Source organism: Rattus rattus, chromosome 7 (genome assembly GCF_011064425.1).
Source record: "Rattus rattus isolate New Zealand chromosome 7, Rrattus_CSIRO_v1, whole genome shotgun sequence".
Classification (NCBI taxonomy): Eukaryota; Metazoa; Chordata; class Mammalia; order Rodentia; family Muridae; genus Rattus; species Rattus rattus.
In genome coordinates, this window is record NC_046160.1 from 123,864,456 (window position 1) to 123,871,281 (window position 6,826).

General features: G+C 50.0%; 1 pseudogene; it reads left to right on the forward strand.

The window, feature by feature from the left end:
- The first annotated feature begins 4,288 nt into the window (after nucleotides 1-4,288).
- Nucleotides 4,289-4,372, forward strand: LOC116906477 (annotated as a pseudogene).
- The last annotated feature ends 2,454 nt before the right edge of the window (nucleotides 4,373-6,826 follow it).

Sequence of the window (6,826 nt, forward strand, 5' to 3'; positions counted from 1 at the left end):
AGGCAAAAAAAAAAAAAAAAAAAGTTCCAGTTTTATCAACGTGTCAAGTCCTTGAGCCAATTAACCAGTGGCTTCCTTCCCCGTACCTCTATAGACAGCCTTGCGGAGGGGGTGTCTATGTGACACCCCCCCTTTAGCGCAACAGCCAGGTTGGACACTCCATTATTCATAGTCTGCAGTAATGGGCTCATTAAACAGGGCCTCGTGACTCCGCAGAACCTGGAACGAAACCAAAGGCCACTTCTCCAGCGGTTGTTTGCTTCCCCGAGATGCTCATGTGTTTTGGAGACGATGCCAAGAGATCCAGCAAGTCACTCACATTCTCTCCAGGAGGAGACAGCCTATAAATTATTAGTAAGTAAATAAATAAATAACCATCAGGTTCTGTCAGTTTGGGTGGGAAGAAGTCAGGCGATTGGCGTTGGCTGTCGTGTCTTGCGCTCGAGCGACCCAACTATGAGTTTATTTTGGGGGAGGGGGACGGAGTTGGAGGGGAGGCAACTTCAGCCCTGGGCGGCTCTCTGACAAAGAAGTTTGGGGAACAAACTTGGAACGCAAGGAGGGGAGAGTTGGCCCAGGCAGGTGCTCTGCTTCCTTGTAATTAAGGACGGCAAGGTGCCCGTAGTACCTGTCACTTTGCATGCTCGGAGAGGTGCCAGATGAACACGGGGACCTCTCCGCCTTATAAAAAATTAAGCGCAACATCATCTTGATGTGGTTTTTGATCTCTACAGATATTATCGTTCCTGGCAATATGGATTCTACTATTAAGAATGAAAGGGACTTGCGTTCAAAGAGTCCTTCACTTCTTTCTATTTATCTCCCTTTAAAAAAAAAAAAAAGCAAAAAACAGGTTTCCCGTGAAAGCCGCGTTTTACATATTCTTAAGGATTAAAAAAAATAGCTTTTCTAATGACCTCGTTTCCTTCCCTCTTTCAGTGTCGAAGTGTGATTGCCGAGGCAGGATCCATGCTCACTAGTGATTGGCAGCTCTAGGTGTACTGACAAATCGTACTGTGGTGTGACACTGCCACACGGAGAGGTGAAGAGGGTTTACGGAGGGACAACATCTTCCCATGCCCTATGAGGTCGAATCTGTCTTCCCTTGCACCCCCCTGCCAGTCCCTGCTAGCCTCTGATGAGCCTCTTGTCCTCATAGCCCTGCCTGTATGAGAATGTTGTCTAACTGGCTTCCTAGAGAGCCCTGCGCTTGGCTTCGATGAGTTTGACATTCATGTCTGTTCTTATGAATATTAGGATTCTTTCATTTTCATTGATGAGTAATATTCCAATATACAGACATAACACAGTTCGTTGCTTCTTTGTCTCCCAGGTGAGAAACTTGGGCCATTGCCAGTGTTTGGTGGTCATCAGCAGCTGTAAACATTCCCCTATAGAATGTACAGGAAGCTGGCTAGGCTCACACTCCGTTTGGGTAAACAGTGATTGCATAGTAAGGCGAATGCCTGCTTTACCTCGTAAGAATCTTAAGATGCCGCCTGCTCTTCTCCAGAATACCACTTAATGATTTATTCTTATCTTATGTGTGTCTGCATGTATATTTGTGTATCATGTGTCTATAGTGCCTTCTGGGGCCAGAGGAGGGCGTGGGATCCCCTGGAACTACAGGTGGTCACGAGCTCCTTTGGCCAATGCTCTAAGCCATCTCTCCAGCACCCAGGGAACCATTTTAAATTCCCACCAGCGATAGAGGGAAGTCCCAGTTGGTCCAAACCCTTGCCAGCACTTGGTGTTACCCTTTTCCTGCTTTTCCTGGGGCCATCCAGACAGGTGTGCAGTGACATCTCCAGGCTGTGTCGAGTTACATTTCCCTAGTGACTAGCACTGTCTGCCATCTCTCCTAGAGCTCGTTTGGTTTCTTTTTGAATCTTGAGGGAGGGATCGATTTAAGCCTTCTGCTAATTATTGAAACAGGTTCTTCTCATTAGATGAGGTTTAGGGTTACAGTCCGTCTGACACGTACCCCTTACAGTATCTGTATAGGAAAATAAAGAGTTCTTTCTACATGCCCCTGGCTTCTACCTAGGCACAGCCTCTTCCATTATTAACATCACCTTCCAGAAAGGTCCATAGGTACAACCTGCAAAAGATTCACTACACATTCTCACCTGGAGCCCGTGGTTTTTGCCTCAGGACGCACTTCCTCCGAGGCACACTTGGAGGGTTTTAGGCCAATGCACAGTGATCTGTGTCTATAGAAGTCGTCTTTTCCTATTGGCTCCCTTCATTCAACAACATGGATTTAAAATGCTGCCATGACTTTTCTGCTTTTGATGACTCATTTCCTTTTAACACTGAATAAAAGCCCATTGTTTGAGAGTGCCACATTTTACTTACCCATTCACTCACTAAGGGCGTCTTAGTGGCTTCCACATTGTGGCCGTTATGAAAAAAAAGCTGCTATAAACACGGGATTTTGGGCGGCCATAAATTTTCAGTTCCGTCGAGGAAATTCCAAAGAGCATGAACACATATGGTTCCGAGTATTGTCAGTTGTGTAAGAACACTCCAAACGGTCTTCCCCAGTGACTCCTCTCTTCTGACTTGAAGTGACAGCGAGTGGGTCTCTGTGATCTCCACCGTCTCTGGTGTTTGTTGTTGTGGATGCTGAGTTTCTGATACAGTTGTAGTTGGAGTACGAAAGCTCGCTGTTTAAACTCATGTACCCTGCTCACACAGCACATGGGGTCTCTTTGTAGCCTCTCATTGGTCGGTTATATATTCTTGGTGAGGTGTCTTTTCATTTCTCCTTCCTCCTCTTCCTCCTCCGCTTTGCCCTTCCCCTTCCCCCTTCCCCCTTGTCCCCCTTCCCCTTCCCCCCTTCCCCTTCCCCCCTTCCCCCTTCTTCTTCTCCCCTTCCCCTCCCCCCTCCTCCTCTCCTCCTCCTCCTCTCTTCCCTTCCCCCTCCCTTCTCCCTCCTCCTCTCTTCCTTTTCTTCCTCCTTCTTCCTCCTCTTCTTCTCCTCTTCTTCTTCTTCTTCTTCTTCCCTTCTTCCTCTTCCTCTTCTTCTTCTTCTTCTTCTTCTCTTCTTCTTCTTTCTTCTTCTTCTTCTCCTTCTCCTCCTCCTCCTCCTCCCTCCTCCTCCTCCTTCTCCTCCTCCTCCTCCTCCTCCTCTTCCTCCTCCTCCTCTTCCTCTTCTTCTTCTTCTCCTCTTCTCTTCCTCTCCTCCTCCTCTTCCTCTTCCTCTTTCTCCTCCTCCCCCTCCTCCTCTTCCTCCTCTTCCTCTTCCTCCTCCTCTTCCTCTTCCTCCCCTCCCCTCTTCCCTCTTCTTCCTTCCTTCTTCCTCCTCCTCCTCTTCACTTCTTCCTCTCTTCCTCTTCTTCCTCCTCCTCTTCTTCCTCCTCTTCCTCCTCCTCTTCCTCCTCATCTTCCTCCTCCTCTTCCTCCCCCTCCTCCTCCTCCTCCTCTTCCTCTTTCCTCCCTTCTTCCTCCTCTTCCTCCCCTCCTCCTCCTCTTCCTCTTCCCCTTCCTCCTCCTCCTTCTTCCTCTTCTTCCCCTTCCCCTTCTTCCCCTCCCCCTTCCTCCTCCCCTTCCTCCTCCTCCTCTTCTTGTTTGTCTTCATCATCATTATCATCATTATCTTCTTGTTCTTCTCATTCTTCTTGTTCTTGAACTTCTTCTTCTCATGAGTATGAGATCCACTTTATTTACTTTCTATTAAGCTAAAAACCAGGAACCCTGCCCTCCCTCCCATGACCACCCATGACATCACACATGAATAAACTGCTCTGCCAATGGGGATGATCACACAGCTCAAAATGCTCAGAAGTCCTGAGGTCTTTAGTCAGTGACCCAACTAATAATCTTATTTCTGTCTCTGAGTCATATCTGCCTCTTCTGGGCCATCCGCAGGGGTAATCACTGACTGTGTGGAAGGTCAGTCCCTCACTCTTGGTAAAAATTCCTGTTGAAATGACCATTTTGTGGATGACCTCAGGTTCTCTGACCACCTTTCTGCCTCCTCGTTCAGTCCTGCATCTGAACAAGGTGCTGACCCAGGCCAGCCTGGCTTCCATTGCACTGAGCTATCAATGGCTATGCATGTGCTTGGGACTCCCTGTGGTCTGTTCACCCTCACCTTTCTGCTTAGACATCGTTTCTCCTGAGACTGCGGCACCCTTTGGCCATCTCAGTTTCCCGTGTGTGAACTCTGTCCCATTGTCTGCTGTGGGGCTGTCTGTGATCATCTTTCCATTAGACCAGACTCTCCTGGATCCAGAAACATCACACATGACACAGAGGAGATGCCCCAAAAGACCAAACAATGATTGCCCCTGGAGGTGGCAGAGAGGGAGAGGCTGTCTATGCTCAGCTGTCTGACCTAAGAACCTCTGAATAGTAGTCTAACATTCCCCGAAAAAAGTGAGCCTGGCATCAGCGGGCCCTGCCAGGAAACTTGTCTGAGATGACCAGCAGTCGGGTGCTAGGCAAGCCTGACAGGCTCCCAGGATGGGGAGACTAGAGAAACCCCACCTTGGACCCGAGGCCCTGGGCAGGACCCAAGACAGACGACCCTCACAAAGCACTCGGGCAGACTGGGTGAACTTCAGACAACCACCAGATGGGTGCCATGGGCCTGGGGCAGACAGCTAGCCTGAGATGACCACCAGACTAGACAGGCCTGGAGGGGCAGACATTGCCAGAGATGATCCCTGCCCAGAGGCACAGCATTCTGAGACCACTCCTGAGATGTCCCTAGACACTCAGAGACCCTGGGCACCTCTGAGAGGAGCAACTAAATGGTGGAGAAATGAGAGAGAAAGAGAAACAGAAGGATTTGGGCACAACGAAGAGAGGCAGAACTGGAGATTCGAGGGTAGTGATGTGAGTACCCAGTGATGCTACCTGGGACCATGGTGGGGCCCTGGCCTGTGCTGCCATTGGGGGTCATGTCTGGATCCATGGCTCTGACCAGCAGGGGTCTGTCACCACCAGAGACCAGACAGATGTTCCTAGTCTGAGCTGCCACTTGGGGACATGTTGCCACTGAGGACTGTTCAGAACTGGCCCCACCCCAACCTGGGACTCATGGGAGAGCTGGCTCTGGAGGCAGGAGATCAGGAGGGCTGACCCCACCTCTAATGGCAGTACTTGGGAGAGTGGGCCTTGCACACTGCCTGAGAGAGCTGGTTCAACCACTTGTCTCCCATGAGGTGGCATGGGCGAGGGAGAGACACCCTCCCCTTCCCTTGTCCCTCAGCACCTATGGTAGGTGGGAGAGCTGGCCCTTGGGGTCATGGGAGCAGGAGAGTTGGCCCTGTCCTTCACCAGCAGCAGCACTTTGGAAAGGGGCCCTGTACCTTGCCTGGGCAGCACAATAGAGCTGTCCCTCATGGCGGGGTTTGCATTGAGCCAGCCTGAGGGTGTGAGAGTGGGAGGGCCTGTGTGCTGACCAACTCAGATAGGTCTCAGGCCTAGGCCCAGGGCTCTGAATTGGCCAGCCCAACATCTACCCCGTCGATGAACTGCTGGGTCCTATATATCCAAAACTACAGGATCTCCATGACACAGAGCAACAGGCTATCTGAGAGGAAGGGGATGCCAGTGAGATTCCAGTATGGATAGAGCAGCAGAAACCAAAGGCCTCACACCAGCTGACAAGTCACTGCCATGAACATTTGCAAGCAAAGAAGGATGGACAAAAGGCTATACTGTGGGACACACGAACACACTACAGTTTCATTAGCGAGATTTTTTTTTCTCTGTTGGAGGGGAGGTTGTAAGGGTGGAGGATGGGTATGAACGGAAGGGGAGGATGGGGGAGGGGGAGGGAGAGAGTCGTGGGATTGAGGTGCATGATGGGAAATTCACAAAGAACCAATAAGAGTTAAAAAACCAAACCAAACCATGCAGGGAATGAGGGAGTGACAAGGCCCCACAGGTGGCTGGCTCCCCTCCCTGCCCCACTTCTCCCTCCCCTACCATGCCCCTCCCACGCCCCTGCTCCCCCCCCCCCCCCGGGTCCCTTCCCCTCCTCCAGCAGGGAACCTTGAGCCTATCTGGTCTAAGCGCTCTCTTAGATGGTTCTAGATCTGGAGTCTATGTCTTTCCTTTGCTCCATAATCCTTGGCTCCGGCTGCCCAGACCACAGATGCCTCACGAGGCTCCTTTCCGTGCTGAGGTAAGTTTAGTGAGGAGCGGCTCTGAGCTCTTTAAACTTCCTCAGGCCTGGGAGCACGTGCCGAAGTGTCACGCGCCTTAAAAGACTCTCGTGGGCTGATGAACAAATACTGTCAAAGGAGCATGCGTCAGAAGGTTAGAGGAAATACCCTGGCCTCCTTGCTCCACCTCACTCTAGGCCGCTGGAAAAACAAAGGCGGTCGGCAGTCTGCGGGTGGGGGGATGGGGTGGGAATGAGCAGGACCTCACACCCATTTTCTTTTCCTTTCTTTCCTTTTCTTGTTTTACCTTTCTATTTCTTTTTCTCCTTTCTTTTTCTTTTCTTTCTTTCTTTCTTTCTTTCTTTTTTTTTACCTTTCCCCAAGGAGCTTCTATGCTACCCACACTAATTGTAGGTTTTTCTGAAAATGCAGCATGAATCATTTATAAATAAAGAGACTATAAAATCCCTAAAAGACTCCCTGAGGTATTCGGTATTTCAGCATAAAATAACTGTTAAATGGAGTTATTCTGAATTAGCTTTTACTGGTAGGTGGTGAGAACGAAGTTTTCTTTTCTCCGTGACTGTTGCGGTAATTCTTTTACGCAGCCACCCGGGATAATTGACAGCTGATTTCCATAATTCAGCCTCAGGCAAAGTCACTCCCCAAAGTGGCTAGTTCTAGGGGTAAGGGGGTTCTTCAGG